Here is a 16,242-nt window from a genome sequence, read left to right as displayed (position 1 = left end):
AATGTAATTGTACAGTATAGACTCAAGGGTTGCTCTTATTTATTTATGTATTTATTGGCACTAAGGATTGAACCCAGGAGCACTTTGCCATTGAGTTACATCCCCAGCCCTTTTTATTTTTTATCTTGAGACAGCTTGCTTAGAGCCTCACTAAATTGTTGAGGCTGGTCTTGAACTTGCAATCCTCCTATCTCAGCCTCCCAAATCACTGGCATTATAGGTGTTGGGTGTGTGGGAGACTTCTCGCTGAGGTTAAGTTCCCATCTTGCGAGAACATCACAGAATCCCTTACCCCTCTCCCTCCTCTCCGAAGGGTGCTAAATTCAAAAGTTTTCTCGACCAATCCCCTGAGGACACAATGGCCCATCACTGTTCCTGAGTCACCCTGCCAATCAGTACCTACCACATTGCCTATGCAACCCTTCTTAAGGCCAAGCTTGCAAGCTCACGCTCTCTGCCCTCTTCCTCTTCTTTCTCTCCTCTCTGCCCTCCTCCTCTCCTCTCTCTGCTCTCTGCCTCTCCTTTTCTTCCCCTTTGGGAAGCCCCCCAATAAATCTCTTGGTTGAATCTCCGACTCCGGTGAGTCACTTGCCTTTCAATAGGCATGTGCCCGCATGCCTGGCTCAATCTACTCTTGAATGGTATTCCCAATTTGGAGCTTTTTAAAATATCTGTGAATGTGAAAATTCCATGTCTTTGGGTGAATGTACCAAAATATTTCTTTGGGGTTTATACCTAGGAGTAGAAGTTCATGGCTTTAAATAATGTATTATTATTAAGTAAAATTGCCTTTTAAATTAGTTACCTTTGACATTTAATAATAGCTTTTAGAATGTTCCATAGGTTTCTTAACATTCTAAGTGTATTACATAATCTGGAGGGTGTTAATTAACATCTAATCAGAACAAGGAAGGAATGAAGGAGCAGGGCACAGAATTTTGCCCCAGGAAAAATTCACAGTCTTTGCTAAGACCTGAGCCAATGATCAGATCAGGAAGGCATTGACTAAGAGGTGGCCAGGTCCCCAGGAGCTGGGATCCTGGAACACCATAGCAAGTGTCTTGGTCTGTTTCCTGTTGCCATAATAGGATACCTGAGGCTGCTTAGATTATAAAGTAAAGAGGTATATTTAGACTCATGGTTTTGGAGGCTGGTAGGTCTAAGAGCATGGCACTGACATCTGCTCAGCTTCTGGTGAGGGTGTGATGCTGCTTGGACTCACAGTGGAAAGCGAACGGGAAGTGGGGCCTGCAGAGAAAGCAGACTGTGAGGGTGGACTTGGTTTCTAATGGCCTGCCATTGCTGTAACTAAACCACTCCCATGGAAACTCACTGTCTCAAGAAAAGCAGAAACCCATTCACGAGGGTTCCAGTCACAGGACCAAATACCTCTACCAGTTCCCACCTCCCATGGCTGCGTTGAGGAGTCAAGCCTCAATGTGAATTCTTATTTAATCACAAACCACCTTCAAGTAATGCTTTAAGGTTCCCCAGTAATATTCTAAAGGACCTAAAGCTATTTAGTTGCATGACTATATACTAGGGAAAGAGAATACTCAGATATTTCAGGGACATATTCTGAGTTGACATTAACACCTGGAGACCTGACCATTATCATGCCCCTCCTCACTGTTAGAGTATATCGGAGGCTGATAAATAAGATTCTGGCTGAAGTCTGACCCATTGTGGACCCTTGAATGGCCGTTTTCCCAGTCTTTGAATATATATTTGAGATTGATGCTCTTGGTGTTTGGACTGATTTCCACATTGGGTCCTTGCCCTTGGAGGGGTGGGGTCAGAGCTATCATAGTGAAAAACACCAAGTAGAAGATCTGAGATGACACCCTGCCAAACTGCCCAGCTCTAGAGAATGACAATCAAGACCCATATTGCAGCCTGAGAGTGGGGTGAGAGTGGGGATTGGCAGAGGTTGGTACTGCCATTAGAGATCTAAAGGGTGCAGAAGAGTGGCGGTACCTGTTGTATCTCTGTTGAATTCACCAATCTGGATCCCAGAAAATGATCACGGATACCTCAAGCTCAAACAAGGAGCAACCATGATTGCAGTTACCAGGATCCCAGCCACTTTTTCTTTGCTAGAGATTAGTAAGGCCTCAGGGTACAAGGTATGAGGCCAGCGATTTGGCAATTGAATTATTTTCCACTCCAATTAGAAAAAAAGGGATCAGAAACAGTTTGCATTCAAGTGAAAGGAGTACTATTTAGAATTTTGCCTGAGGGCCATGTTAACTTTTTCACCCTCTTAGAGATGGTTCAGATGTGGATCTGGGCCCTGGGGACATCAGAGGACCTCGAATTGATCTATCACACCAGTGACACTGTGCTGGTTTGTCAGGATGAGTAAGCCATGACTCTTACTCTGAAGGCTTTGGTGAGGGACATGGATATCAAAGTGGAGGAGACAAACCCTCTGAAGGGCCTGGAACCTACCAGTAAATTTCTGTAGAATGTATGAGTTTTCAGTGACCAAGGGTGTTTGGGGGGAGCCTCCCCAGAGTAAGAGAGCATGCATCCTATATCTCTACTGCAAGAAAGGAAGTGCAGAGGGCCTCTGGTAATGGAGGCAGCACCCTCTGCACCAAGCCTCCGATTGCAGCCAGTCTCCAGTGACTCTCCAGTGACATGGGAGGTTGCTCTCTGAGTGAGGCCCAGAGGGGGAAAGGGCTCTACAGTGACCACAGGTTCTGATGCAGGCAGTCTTGCTACTGGACACTGCTAGAGCCTGTAGTGTTGGAGACGACTTAGGGCAAGCCTCAGTAGGAGAAGGGCAGGCCCTAAAACTTCTAGAGCATGCCCATGCCGTCTTGCAGCAGAGAGTTAGACATTTAAAGACAGCTCGGGGTGCTCTACCAGGTTCCAGGAGTCACCCAAAGATGTGCATTCAGAATTGCCTAGTATGAGCTGGGTGCTTTGGCTCCATCATTTTAAACTGGCCAAGTTCAAGAACAGTCCTTGGCAGGTGGAAGCGGTACATCTGGGATTAGCCAGAGCAGGACAAGGAGGCACTCTCACCTCATCCACATGGATGCAAAGGCTCCCTTCGCTCTCCGCAGGACCCCAACCAGGAGGAGAGGGAGAAAGCAAAAGCATGGCCGTGATTGGCTGACCCAGTACATGGGTGCAAGTCAAAAGTGGACAGTGATCAGCAAGGAGGGGAGGAGAAAGGAAGGAGAGGGGCCTCCGGAAGATGAGAAAATAGCTGGGCGCCGTGGTGGGACCTGTAGTCCCAGCTACTTGGGAGGCTAATGTGAAAGGTTATTTGAACTAGGAATTTGAGGTCAGCCTGGGCAATATAGGGAGACCTCGTCTCAAAAAAAGAAAAGAAAAATATGATAAAAGAAAAGAGGTTGAAGAGATACACATTGACCTGGAAACCAACAGGCATGAAGCAGCAGGGTGTGGGTGGGTGGGAGGGAGCACAAGGTGTGAAGGCCACCCCCCAGTCACCATGGACAAGGCGTGGGCAGCGTGGACAGTAGAGGTGGCCGAGGCAGAGCTGTCGCAGGTGTGCTGTGCAGGTGAGGTCCCAGCTTCAGGGACAGTGCTACCTTCTATAGGAACCTTGCTGCGAGGCCATGCCATTGATGGGAGGAAGGACAGGTCCTGAACAAAGGGCTGGAAGCAAGTCAGTCCCACTCTGGACTCTTGTGACAGGACACAGCAGGGGTACCAGTGCACTATGGCCTACGAAGGCCACCTAGGTACTTGAGACTCTAGGGACCAGCAGGCTCGAAGAACCATCACTCCCTGGCTGGGAGGTGCTGAGGCCACTCTGTCCCAGGGAGGCAGGGAGGGGTGTGGCAGTCAGGACCCCCTACCCCCAGCCCTCTGGTCTCCTTCTCCTGGTTGGTGTCACTCTGAAGGCACGTTGGCAGCACCCCAGTCTGCTGTGATCCCGGGTCCTGGAGCTTGGGAGTGAAGACTTGAGCTGTGTCCCAGACTGCCTGTTGGCATCTGCAGAAGTGACACCATTGGATGTGGAGGGTCAGAGTGACCAGTAGAGGAAGGAGATGAAGGCTGCGGCTTCAACAGCCGTGGCGGTGACAGGGACTACGGTCTGCTCACCGACTTCTCTCTCCTAGTTTCCCTTCAGGAGGTGAACCCCACGGGAACCTGGGGAACTGCGTTCCTAAAGTGGACCAGTGTGTGGAGTGTGTGGAGGCCAGGTGGGTGACTTGGTTAGGGCCCCCGGCAACTCAGTGGAGAATCTGCTGTGGGGACCACAGTAAGCGGACAGACTGTGACATTAAAATGAAATTTAGTAGCACCTTATGATCATCCGTGATGGTGGCTTCAGTGGGATACATTCATATGTGCACATGACGGGATTTCCTTCCCTCCTCCCTCCCCAGCCCATTCTCTACTGTTCTCCCTTCTGTTTTCACAAGATCTGGGTTTTTATTTTTCTTTTCCCCTTCTTTTACTCTCTAGATTTCTCATATGAGAGACAGCATTCAACCCATGTCTGTCTTGAGTTTGGCTTATTTCACTTAACCTGATGATCTCCATTTCCACCTATTTTCCTGCAAATGACAAAATTTCATTATTTATGGGATTAAAACTCCATTGTGCATACAAGCCACATTTCCTTTATCCATCTGTCCATTGTCTATTTACCTGTGAACATATAGTGCTGGGCACCCCAGGGCTGTGTCTCCTCACCTGCTGATGGCTCCCTCCACCAAGTGCTAGAGTCGAGCCAGGCTGCATCATGGGGCATCTCCACTAGTCAGTCAGTGATTGCCTGGAGCCCCCGGGGGCCTGCCTCAGAGCTGTGCTTCAGAGGCTTTTCCTGCCTGGTCCCCTTCCTGTGGTCTGACCTGCTTTTCTTCCTTCTCCTTTTAACCCCTATGGGAATTAACCCACTGTGGCTAGCTCTTTTTTGTTTGTTTTCGTGTCTTGCTCTTCTCAGTCTTGGTGTCTGCTTCCTGGTGAACCTGAACTGACCCCCAAGGACTTATGATTTTCTCCAGTTTTTTTCTTTCATGAATAGTTTACTCACTGAAGATTGAACAGATACCTACCTTATTAATATGGTATAAATATGGATGTTGATTATTGTAATTAAACTGTCCTGGGGGCTGGTTACAGAGTGGTTTAGCTTTGTCTAGAACTTGTAGCAGAGAAGCAGAGATCTACCTCTCGGTTTTCAGAAGGCAAGACCACCTTCAGAGTTTTTCTGGGTTAATTTTGTTTCCTTTCTTTCACTTCTTAATGGATGCTAGTAACTGGGACTCTGTCTCTTTAAGTCACAGAACCATAAGTTCAAATGAAGGGGCATTTTCAGAAGAATGAAGATTTCTGGTTTAAGTGAGGCCTTGAGTTCAGATGCTTGTGTGAGAGCAGAAAAGCAGAGAACTCTTGTTCTCAGACTGATGCCAACTGCTCCCAGGCTGCAAATCAATGCGACTGGTGCAGGAATAACCTTGGCTGGGATGTTCCTTGATAGGATTTTGCGGCCACCAAGAAGGTTCCCATGCAAGGAAAACACCTATATATGGGGTTCTTCTTATTACCTTTCCCATGAAAACCAAACTCCTGGCAGGGTGAGATGGAAGAGACTGAGCAGAACCCTTGTCTCTGCCCCAAGGCTGTTGGTGATGCAGGTGAAGGGCCAGGCCTCTCCATACCACCCAGTGCTCTGGAGGCTGCACGGTTACCAGATGGCCAAGCTGCCCAGAGTCAAAGGCAGGATTCATCAGCAAAGTTGCTGTTTGCCACCAGATCATGCTGATTTTTCCAGCCAAGCGACTGAGACTTCCTGGCAGTCTCATTGGGGGTGTTCAAACACTGACACAAAAAGCCCTGAAACCCAAGTGACACTTTCTCAGAGTGGAGTGTCCAAGGAAGCTCTTACGGAGGAGCCAACGAAGCTATTGGCCCAGAATCAACAGAGAATTTATTGGAAGCGCCTTCCTCTATTGGCGGCTACTTATTTTGTTCTGAGAATGAGCTCCATCACTTCTAATTTGACCTGGGCCGTGATGTGAAGCTGTGAATGTCAGCCTTGGGCACCTCGATGTACCCATCCCAGGGCCGGTGGAAGTGACAGATTTCTCACCTGAGAATGTGTTTGCAATATTAGACAAAGAACTTCATCTTCCCTGTTGAAAGGTACAAGTCACCCTGTCTAACTGAAAAGAGGTAGTCTTTTATATTTACAAAAGAAACGGATGATTAAAAATCTAGGGGCCTTTATCCTTGAAAGCCATTAAGCAGCTAACTTTTTGGGTTCCATGTCAGCTCAGCAGACATTGAATCACTGTCACCTCTAATGCTGAACTCCAGGTGCAACCTGAGCCAGGGCAGAGCCTTGAATGACACTCTCATCGACAGCAGTTATAGAAGTTTCCTCCTGGATACAGTAGTACAAGACTGGTCCCAGCTCTCAGGAGGCTGTCACAGGATGACCCCTAAGAGCCTAGGAGTTTGAGGCCAGACAGGATGACGAAAAAAAAAAAAAATTAAGTAAGTTGGTGGGTATATCAGGGATCTTCTGAGTTTTTCTCTGCCATTTTTTTTTTTTGATGTTTTAATTCTTTTCAGAATCTTTTCCTTCCTGTAAAACAGGAAATAATGGGAGGTGGAAGGAAATATGCAGAATGACCTATAAGATTTCTCTTGCCTTAACTCTTTGTGCATTAGTCAGCTTTTTGTCACTGTGACCAAATACCTGAGAAAAACAACTTAGAGGAGGAAAGATTTATTTTGGCTCACAGTTTCAGAGGTTTCAGTCCATGATTGGCTGCTCCATTGCTATGGGCCTGTGGTGAGGGACAGCATCAGGGCAGGGAGAGCATAAATGGACAGAGCTGCTCACCCCATGGCAGGCCAGAAGCAGAGAGGAAGGAGGAAGCAGTCAAGGACAAGATCAACTTCTCCAGGACACACCTTCAGTGACTGGCTTGCAAAATTAGGCCCCACCAGCTCCCAATAGTGTCACCAGATTAAGACTCCATCAGCAGATGACACCAGAGCCCTCATGATCCAATCATCTCCCCAAAGCCCCAGCTCTGGGCCTTGCTGCACTGGGGACTGACTCCTCAATAATATGAGCCTCTGCGGGACCTTCAGGCTCCAAACTACAACACTTTTTCCAAAGTGGGGAGACGATGATTTGATAGAATTATGACGTGGAGCTGCTGGCTTTGTGGCAGGTAGCCCTGAAGCGGTAGGCCATCAAGAGCACTGAGGATGTTCTCTAGGTCCAGAGGCTTCCAGCAGGATGTTGGGAGGTGTGGAGCCTCAGGATCTGGAGCACAAGAGGTGGCCAGGGTGCCTAGCCATCATAGAAATTAATATGTGTTTTTCTTTAACGAAAGACATTCTGTGTTGGAAATAACCAAATAACTTTCGGGACACAATCCTTAAAGGGGGGTGGGGGATTGCCTGTTCTATGTTAATTAGTGATGATTTATATCATCAAAGGGTTCTTCAGTTTATGCAAGTACTCCAATAATTTGGGTCTGACAGCATTTTAAGTACCTCTGACACATGTGAGTTTTTGTTTATTTAATGAGAGGGAGGAGACAGCTTGGTCATTTTTGGAGTCTTTGTGCCCTGAATGACCATTGGGTGACAAAGCACCGTGACAAAGTCCTGTGGGTCCATGGAAGAAAATGACTTTGAAAATACCCCCCCCCCAACTTCAGGAAAAGAGCCCATTCTCAAGGGTTTCTGTGAGGTCTATGTGTGATTGTACCTGTGAAATTGTCTTGTAGCCTGATTTAAAACATTACACACGTTACTTATTATGATTGTAGTGGTTGAAATACTAACAACTTTTAATTACCATTACCAAGTGGTGACATCTTCAGTCATGTGATCAAAGTAGGATTTATTATGGCCAAACACCTTGTGAGAACGAATCCACCCTCTTATTTAAGATCGTCTGGAAATAGGAATTTTTAAAAGAGCATTTTGTCATTTTTAAACATGTGTGAGTTGGGCTTGTGCCCACCGGTGTTGGCTCTCCGGTGGGGACAGATGCCCTTCCTGGACCCCCTTTTTGTACCCCATTTTGGTTTGGCAGGTCCTCTTCTTTTTTCTTTGGCTACAAACCACACATTGACCTTTCTTGACCAGGTATGACAAGTGGCCTAACTGGAGCCAGGACAATATGTAGACAGAGAGGTCATGGTAGAGCTTGCACACACCTGGCTCCCGACAACAGGGAAACAAGACAGGGAAGAGGAGTGGCTTGAACAGCTGGTGGAACCAGACCTGGGACTCCCCTGGCAGAGGGAGGAGTCAACCAATGAGTGCCTCATCAGGTGGTAAACTCTTCCAAGTGGGCCTGATAGGCTGCTTCTGGCACACAGTGTGCATTCAGAAAACACGCAGTTAGCCAGGCTACTGGGAGACTGAGGCAGGAGGATTGGAAGTTTGAGGCCAGCTTCAGCAACTTAGCAAGAACTTGTCTCAAAACTACAAAAGAAACAAACCAATAAAAAAGGTTGGGGATGTAGCTCAGTGGTTGAGCACACCTGGGTTCAATCTCTAGTACTGCAAAACAAAAAAACATGAATTTGCCCAGCTACTTGGGAGGCTGAAGAAGGAGGCTGCCTTGATCCCAGGAGTTTGAGGCCAGCCTGGGGGAAAAAAATGTATGTTTTATTTTGTGATACATTTATTCAGATTGAAGTGTATGGAGAGAAACTTACTGACAAGTGTGTGTATGTGTGGGGGTATGTTCCTCTCTCCCGCTTTTTTTGTGGTACTAGGGATTGAGCTACACTCCCAGCCCTTTTAATTTTATTTTGAGACAGGATCTCACTAAGTTGTCTTAGCTGGCCTCCGACTTTTGATTCTCCGACTACTTCAGGGTTGCTGTGATCATATCAAATAATCAAATAACTTAAATTCTCTTTTTCATGTGGCTGTATCACCTTCATAGTTTCTGATACCTATACAAACTTCACTGGAACCAGGTGGGTGGCACATGTCTGTAGTCCTAGCAGCTTGGGTGGCTGAAGCAGAAGGATCACAAATTCGAGGTCAGCTTTAGGAATTTAGCAAGACCCCCCCCACACACACACACACACACACATACTGGGCACACCTGGGTTCAATCTAATCCCAGTGGCTCAGGAGGCTGAGGCAGGAGGATCTCAAGATCAAAGTCAACCTCAGCAATTTAGTGAGACCTTAAACAACTTAGCGAGATCCTGTCTCAAAATAAAAAATGAAAAGGGCTGGGGACGTGGCTCAGTGGTTAAGCACCCCTGGGTTCAATCCCCAGTAACAAAACAAACAAACAAACAAACAAATATGGGGATGTAGCTCAGTGGTAAAGTGCTCCTGGGTTAAATTCCCAAATCCCTAATACCAAAAAAAAAAAAATCAACTTCATTGTTAGATGTAGTCAGTCATTCTCTTGGGCTCCCCCTGCCCACAGGGTTTTTTTTGTTTTTTTTAATTTTGAGATAGGGTTTCCCTATGTTGCCTAGCCTGGTATTAAAGACCTGGGTTCAAGTGATTCTCCTGTCTCAGCCTCCTGGGTAGCTAGGACTATAGGCATAAACCACTGTGCCCAGCTGCTATTCTTGCAGAAAATTTCTAATTTTCCCCTATTACAGATTATGCTACAGTTGGCAACTCTGCAATATTGCTTGATAGTTTGTGTCTACAGTATTATAAGCATTTAATAAGTTAAGCATTTTCAAAAGTGTGTTTTCCCCATTGAAAAATATTTTCCCCAGAACCCTCCCCTGCAAAAAGATGAATAGTGGCCAGCCATGATGGAGAGACCTGACACAGACCTGTGATCCCAATGATTTGGGCGGTTGAGGCCAGGAGGATCACAAGTTCAAGCCAGCCTCAGCAACTTGTGAGACCTATACAACTTAGCAAGACCCTGTCTCAAAATAAAATACAGAAAAGACTGGGCATGTAGGGATGTAGCTCAGTGGTAAAGTGCCCTGGGGGTTCAATCCCCAGCACCCAAAAAGAAAAAAGAAAATAATAAGGGATAAAATAACTTACACAATGTACCAAAGTTGGGCAAAGACTGAATTTTAGGAATTCCTCTCTTCTTTGACCCAGTGTTATCTACTGAAGCAATAGATAACATTGGTCGGTCCGTCTATTATCATCTTCCTTTTTATCATGTACATGATGCAATTAAGAACACCAAATGCTGCCTGGTGCTGGTCGAATTTCTGTAATCCCAGCGGCTTGGGAGGCTGAGGCAGGAGGATTGTGAGTTCAAAGCCTGCCTCAGCAACTGCGAGGTGCTAAGCAACTCAGTGAGACCTTGTCTCAAAATAAAATACAAAATACGGCCGGGGATGTGGTTTAGTGGTGGAGTGCCCCTGAGTTCAATCCCTGGTACCCGCTCCCTGCAAAAAAACAAAACAAAACAAAACACCAAACAAATGTTGGGTGCAGGGTGCTTACCTAGAATCCTAGCTATTCAGGAGACTGAGGCAGAAGGATCTCAAGTTCCAAGCCAGCCTCAGCAAGTAGTAAGACCCTGCCTCAAAATAAAACATAAAAAGGGCTGGGGTGCAGCTCAGTGGTAGAGTACCTGGGTTCTCTCTGCAGTATGGGATGGAGGGGAGAATACCAAAGAGAAGCAAGGCAATGAGAACTACACCTGGAGAGTAACTGCAAAACAGGGTGGATACACCCGTTTCTTTTGGTTTAAGTGAGGCTGTGCTAGATGGCTGGGATCTGGCCAATTAGAAGTTTGCAAGTATCACTTCTGATATCCCAGCGAACTTGTCAATCCTTGTATTTCAATAAAAACAAGCCAACTGTTGGACTTTTGATTATTCAAACCTTTATCTACTCAAGGTCCTCATCTGTTTTGCTCTTCCTTAGTTGTTAATGATGACCCAACCCTGACTTTGGGAATTTTCTCCATACTGGTTCAGCAAGTCCAGGCAGGTTCTGCCCAAGGGTTTCTGGGCCACAGTCCTCTAATAACTGAGCCATCACATCACATTTCTAACCATTCACCTTGGCTGGAATCGGTCACTGGGATCTAGGCAGTAGCCCCAAGGGCAGGAATGATGTGTGAGGCTAAGAAAAGCAACCTGAGGCTTTGCTGAGGTAAAATGGTAGATGAAAAGTTGGGACAAGGCCGGCGCGGTGGTGACACCTGTAATCCCAGCAGCTCGGGAGGCTGAGACAGAAAATCTTGAATTCAAAGCCAGCCTCAGCAATGGCAAGGCCCTAAGCAACCCAGTGAGACTCTGTCTCTAAATAAATTACAAAATAGGGCTGAGGATGTGGCTCAGTGGTCGAGTACCCCTGAGTTCAATCCCTAGTACCCCCCAAAAGAGTTGGAACAAGAGCCACTGGGGCCAGGCATGGGGGCCACACCTGTAATCCCTGCAGCTAGGGAGGATAAGGCAGGAGGATCACAAGTTCAAAGCCAGCCTTAGCAACTTATCGAGGTGCTAAGCAACTCAGTGAGACCCTGTCTCCAAATAAAATGTATAAAAGGACTGGGGATGAGGCTCAGTGGTTAAGTGCTCCTGGGTTCAATTTCTGGTACAAAAAAAACAAAAACAAAAACAAAAAAACGGCCATTGTGTTAGGCCACCATTTGTACTGACCACATCTGCCTGGAAAGTACTCACAGGAAAACCAAGTCCTCTTCACTTTTCTCCAAGAGCTCCTAATCCTGTTAAAGAGCCAAGCAGATGGGCAGTGACACAATTGTAGCCAGTGATAGGGGGTACTCATTAATTGTTAAGGGCACACTCACAGGTATTGAGAGAAGAATGGGCACAATCAGAAAGAACCACTATGCGCTCAAGGAATCATGGCTAGGTGCAGTGGTGCACGTCTGTAATCCCAGCCAAAAAGGCTGATGCAGAGGATGACAAGTTCAAGAGCAGCCTCAACAACTTACTGAGGCCCTAAGCAACCTAGCAGGACCCTGTCTCATAATAAAAAAATAAAAAGGGCTGGGAATGTGGCTCAGTGAAAAAGGCAAGAACAAGAACTTAGGAGAAAGAAGGGAGAGATTGGGGAAGGCTTGTCAAAGCAGACGGAGTTTTGAATTCCGTCTGAGGTGTATTCAAGGAACTGGCCCAATGTGCTTGTCACAGCCTGGCTGGAGTGGATGGAGGAAACTTTCTCATTGGGCCATGTAAGAAGCAAGTCAGAAAGATACCCAGATGGCAATTTGTTGGGAGATTGACAGCTTTGAACTTTTTTCTTTCAGGCAATTGTCAAAAAGATTCCTGAGCCAAAGAATGACGTCATGAAAATAGGAGACAGAGACAGAGACTGGAGCAGAGAAACCAGTTGGGAGGCTCCTGGGAGAATTTGAGATAAGGTCCTGATGTGGGGGTGTGAAAGGAGGAAGGGATCTGAGGGGCACCAAAGGAACAGCAGTTGGGCTGCCCACTGTGTAAGGAGGGAGGGGCCTCTTGAAGAAAGTGGGCCTAGGGAAGCTTTGGGGCTGGATTAGGGTGGAAAGTGTTTGCATATCGGCAGGCGTGTCCTCTCAATTGATTATCCTATAAAAACTGTGGAGTTTCTCCCTGAAAGAGGATTTAAAATGGCCACACCAGGGACCAGGCCCCGGCTCTACACAGGATAGGAGAATAGAAAAGTGCTCTGCTCTGGGTTTAAGAACCCTGGGCTAATTCCCAGGGTTTTTTCATGATTTCATTGTATTTACTTGGACAAAATACTTTAAAACTCTCTGAGACAGTTTCCTCATCTGTAAAGTAGGGATATAGAATTTGTTACCCATTCTTTGGGTCTACATTTTCCACGAGGTCGTAGTTGGTGGTAAAGCATTGTGTTAGGCCCTGTGTTCAATCCCCAGCACCAAGAAAATTTTAAAAAAATCTTAATCAGCAGAATGCACATTTTGTATTTTAAACCCCCCAAATTTAGTGGCATAAAACAGTACCTATTTTATTTGCTCACGATTCTGCCCTCTGGGCTGGGCTCACTGTGTTCTGCTGCTGTTTGGTAGGGAGGTTGCAGAGGTGTCTGCAGTCAGCCTGTAGGGGTAGAGCTCAAATCAGCTCTGATACTGAGTAGCTGGACTTTCCCCTCCTCCACTAATCTTAGGACATCTCTTTATCGATGTGGTTCCCCCAGCAGGGTAGTTGGACTTTTGAATCTAGTGACTCAGGTCTTCCCAAAGTGCAAAAGCAGAAGCTTCTATGCCTTCTTAAGGGGGTGGGTGGGCGGCACTAGCTTATGTCACTGGTCATGGCAGCATTCTCCTGGCTCAGTCCAGATTTAAGAGGAGGGACTATGTAAGCTGCACAGAGCAAGCACGGTCCATGGCAGCAGGACAGACTATTACCTCCTTCTCACCAAGTTGTAAGTGAATCAGCTGGGACTTAGGGAGGCTAGGTCACTTGCCCAATGTAGAGAGCAGAGTTAGTCTCTCCAAAGCTTGTATTCCAAGTCACAGGTCAACAGATAAAATTTATTTAGTGAGTGGTACTGTTGATGTCCCTAATTTACAAAGGGGGAAACCCAGGAATAGAGAACTTAACCCTCTAACCGAGGTGACTCAATCAAGCATTTTGCTTCAGAAATTATACTTCACTACTGCCCCATGCTGCCCTGCATGGGCAGCACCTGCTACACACAGGACACCTGTACCTTTATTTAATCTGAAATTACTAATTTGTTAATTTGCCCTGGCTGGCCTGGAACTTGGGATCCTCCTCCCTCAGCCTCTTGAGTGTCTGGGATCACAAGCTAGAGTCACCGTGTTGGGCACTATTTCTTGAAGCTTGGTAAGGAATAAAGAGTACATCCTTGCCCATCCAATCCCAGCCTTGATCTTACTGTTCATTCAGTTCGTACCCTGATTCTCACCTTCCTTCTGCAGTGAAGGCCTTCCTAGAGCAGGCATGGTCTCAAGTTTCCATCCTTTCACCATCAAATCAGTCCCACAGCTTCTGAATTAGTGACCATATGGTCCTAGTCATGGCTGGCCTCCAGTTCCATAGCTCATTTCCTCATGTTGCGACTGCTGTGTCCTCTGAAGATAGTTCAAAAAGACTCTACTCACAAGTGAACTATAGTGGTTCTCCCTTCCCCTCTGCCAGTCCTGTGGGCATGGGAAACATGAAGTTTCAGGGGCTTCTGGATCAACCCAAGTTCCACTTATCTTGAAGTTCATCCATGCCCATGTCTTCCTCTAAAGCAGCCCTGCTTTTCCCCAGTCTGTGAGGAATGGAACAAGAGCACTTCCATGTACAGATACTTTGGATCTCAATTTGGGATAGGATGCAGCCATTCAGCCTAGCACAATGGCACACACCTGTAATTCCAGTGACTTCAGAGGCTGAGGCAGGAGGATGGCAAATTCTAGAAGAGCCTCAGCAACTTGGGGAGACCCTGAGAAACTTAGCAGCAACATCCTGTCTCAAAATAAAAAATAGAAAGGGCTGGGGATGTGGCTCAGTGTTGTGTCCCCAGGTTCAATCCCTGTACCAAAGGGTGGGGGGAGAAAAGAGAAAAAAAAAAGAGAAGAAAATGGCCTTGTCTTTCCTTAAACTTTTCTTCTTCAACTCTGAGATTTTAATTTTGACTTTGTTTCACCCTTATAAAAGCGATGAGGCACAATGCCTGAACTTAATAAAATTTTATTCTATTTAACAAGCGGTGTGTAGGTGGCCCAGTGCTGAGCAAAGGGCGGAACATATATCGCCCCCTTGGCTTCTTTAATAAACCTCTATTTGGGTCAGTGGGAAGGGTGGGGGCCTCCTGGAGCCTAACTTACCTTGCAGCCATATCTTCTTTTCGGGCAAGGGAAAAGGGTCGAGGGAGGGAAGGAATTGAGCTGCTGCGGAGGGCGAGGCCGCCTCCCACTTCCCCGCAGCTGTCTCTCCAGGCCAGACCTCCTCCCTGAGGCGGGGGGTCTCCCCCTTGCCCTTATCCAGGCAGTGGGAGGGTGGGTGGCTTTTTCCGGGTCACTGGCGCACCCTCTCTACTCCCAGCCACCTGCCTGTGTTCCATCCTGGCTGCAGGCTCCCTGGAGGGCGTCAGGGACATTCCAATCCTCCCACTACCCGCGCGGATGTCGCGGGGGAGGGGGGCGCAACTGCTCTCCCCTTCCAGCACCCAGCTTTGATCCGGTTTCTTCTTTACCCCTTCTGGCCCTTCACCCCGTGGAGGAAACGAAGGATTGGTGAATGATTTGAAGGTTGTTTACAACCCACCCGTGGGCGAAGCTGCGTCTCCGGCAACAGAGGCACTTTCTGGGCACCGTCTGCGCTCTAGCAGACAATTGAAAGCCAAGCAGCCAAGATGCCTTCTCACCAGACCAAATATGGTCACAAGCGCTAAGCAGCCTCCCGAAGAAAGGCTGGCCTTTTCGGTGTCTCCCCGCGCCGGGCGCAGTCTGGCCTGACCTCTGGCAGAACTGCGGGTCAGTGCAGCCCTCCCGGTGCCTGAGGCTCCGCGCCCTGCTGGAGGGAAGGCGCAGCGCCCAGGACCGACCCTTTCTCGTCCTCGGCCCCTCACCCGCGTGCCCTCCGCCACCTCAGGCTTGGTTTCGGTCCACAAGCCCTTGATTAAACAGGCTCGGGCCACTTTCCCTTTGATCCCGCCCCAAGTCCGTGGTAAACGCAAAGGAATGCAGACCCAGGGCTCCGCGGGAGAGGTCCGCGCCGCCGGGAGGAGTGGGTGTGTGTGGGGGGGACCCGGCTCCTCTTACCCTGTAAAGTACCCATCACGCCCAGGGTTTTCTGGAGCCCGGGTGGGAGGAGGAGGAGGAAGAGGAGGGGCCAACGGGGCTGGCGGCTCTGGACTTGGAGATCATGCATAATTCAACAGCTCAACTTTCGGGCCCGCCTCTTTCCTGGGGGTGGGAGTTTGCTTCAAACTTTGTTTATGGGACAGTTCGGGAGGTGCTGTGACTGCGCCGTCTGCTGCTTCTGCGCCTCTTTGTCGCCACGCGCGAGCGCCTGAGGCCGGCTCGGGGGATGTGAGCGCGCAAGTCCCTCGGCGGCCGGGCACCAAGTCCAGTCGAGATTTGCCAGCGGGGGCGGGGCTCCACCTCCGCCAGCTCCGGACGTACCCCGGCGACTCGGGCCGACGGCCAGCTCCGGCGGGACGGCTGCCGCCGCGCGTTCGGGCTCGGCTTCGCTGCGCGCCCAGGTAGTGCCCGCTGGCGCGCCCGCTCGTCCGCACTACTCCAGGGCGCCGTGTCCTCCGGTTTCCGGAGAGGCGACTCCGCGGACTTGGCCCGATTGACTTGTTCGGGGGGCCGCCTTCTCTGGAAAG

The 16,242-nt window shown here is 48.3% G+C and overlaps 1 protein-coding gene and 1 long non-coding RNA gene across 6 annotated transcripts in view; one reads left to right on the top strand and one right to left on the bottom strand.

Annotated features, from left to right (window-relative positions):
- Window positions 1-7,838: 7,838 nt before the first annotated feature.
- Window positions 7,839-15,748, bottom strand: LOC107143267. 4 transcript variants are annotated; one of them, XR_007344100.1, is made up of 5 exons: window positions 14,738-15,748; window positions 13,828-13,993; window positions 12,899-12,992; window positions 11,610-11,653; window positions 7,839-8,448 (listed from the first exon to the last, which is right to left on the bottom strand). It is a non-coding gene; the product is annotated as an uncharacterized LOC107143267 (long non-coding RNA). The 4 variants fall into 4 exon arrangements; XR_001503675.2 differs by having other exon boundaries at window positions 15,674-15,748; XR_007344098.1 differs by lacking the exon at window positions 14,738-15,748 and having other exon boundaries at window positions 13,828-14,372.
- A 31-nt stretch (window positions 15,749-15,779) lies between these two features.
- The window catches only part of Wwtr1 (WW domain containing transcription regulator 1), a 120,170-nt gene continuing 119,707 nt past the window's right edge, over window positions 15,780-16,242 (top strand). For both annotated transcript variants that reach the window (XM_048794112.1, XM_048794114.1), the window contains exon 1: window positions 15,780-16,116. The gene's annotated coding sequence lies outside the window, so the exon portion shown is untranslated. The remainder of the gene's footprint in view (window positions 16,117-16,242) is intronic.

This window comes from Marmota marmota, unplaced genomic scaffold (assembly GCF_001458135.2).
Source record: "Marmota marmota marmota unplaced genomic scaffold, marMar, whole genome shotgun sequence".
NCBI lineage: Eukaryota > Metazoa > Chordata > Mammalia > Rodentia > Sciuridae > Marmota > Marmota marmota.
This window is presented reverse-complemented; position numbering and strand designations above follow the sequence as displayed.